Source organism: Acanthisitta chloris, unplaced genomic scaffold (genome assembly GCF_000695815.1).
Source record: "Acanthisitta chloris isolate BGI_N310 unplaced genomic scaffold, ASM69581v1 scaffold20944, whole genome shotgun sequence".
Taxonomy (NCBI): Eukaryota; Metazoa; Chordata; class Aves; order Passeriformes; family Acanthisittidae; genus Acanthisitta; species Acanthisitta chloris.
Genome location: NW_008669018.1, coordinates 1 through 1,170, shown reverse-complemented (window position 1 = coordinate 1,170; position 1,170 = coordinate 1).

Below are 1,170 nucleotides of genomic sequence, written 5' to 3'. Positions count from 1 at the left end.
CGGGAGGGGAAGGCCGTGCCGGGGCAGTGCCGAGGCCTTGCTCAGGCACCACGGGAAAAAACAAGCCGGGAGGCAGTGATAACCCTGGCCACAGCCCCAGCACAGCTCCCTGCTCAGCAGCTCTGCCTGTGCCAGCAAGGGGGACACAAGCCCCCAGTGCCCACTGCCAGCCTCTGCCTGCTCAGCACCCCAACAGGATCCCCCAGCACCCCCTGGCACCCCACCCAGAGCTGTCACAGCCCTTCTCCTCGAGATAAGGAGGCGGAAGGGAAGCAGATGATGTGGCCAGGGGAGCTGGGAGGGAGGCACAACCACAGCACAGCCTGGGATTTCAATGCCTCCCTCCCCTTCCTGCCCTGAGCTCAGTGCCAGGCCGGGGCAGCGATGGAATCTGTCCCACTGCAGGAGTTGGTTCTTGCACACACAGGGAGCAGAGACACGCTCTGAGCCAGGGCTGGGGCCATGCTCAAGCAGAAGACACAGAGGCCCAAGGATTGACGCAAGTTTATTGTGGCAGAGATCTCCCTGTTCCCTCCACACCACCATGCTCTGAGCACCACGACAGAGCAGGACCAGGACTTTCAGCTCTCCCTGTCGCTTCTCCTCGCAGGGACGATGCAGAGAGGAGTCCCCAGAGATCTCCACAGCTGCTCAGGGTCCTGTGGGGGTAACACAGTGTCGTGGGGCTGTGCTGGGGGTCACTGAGAGCCACAGGGAAGCAGGGCAGCAGGTCCTCCTGCCACCAGCAGTCAGCCTGACCCAGCCCCAGCGCACTCAGAGACAAGTTTCTTCTACCTTCATGCCACGGATGAAAACACACCTGAGGAGACACAGGTGGAGCCAGGCCGAGAGGGTTCTGTGGCTCAGGCCGGGCCAAGGGCTGATGAGCTTCAGGCACTCCACCTCCACACACAGCTCCCTGCTCGCTCTGCCACCGAGGTCTGGGCGCTGTGCCTCGAGCATTTCCACGGGGTGGGCCAACCCGACCCTCCGGAGGGTGCCGGGAGGGCGAGGAGCAGCAGCCCCAGCGCTGTGCCCCTCCAGGGCAAAGCCTGTGCCCGATTAACCTCCTATTAACTCTTCTCGGGGCGGTTCCTGTTGAGCACAGCCCGAGGGGCGAACTCCAGCTTGTCCTTGAGGCTCACCACCTTGGTCAGGTCCTTGCCCGCG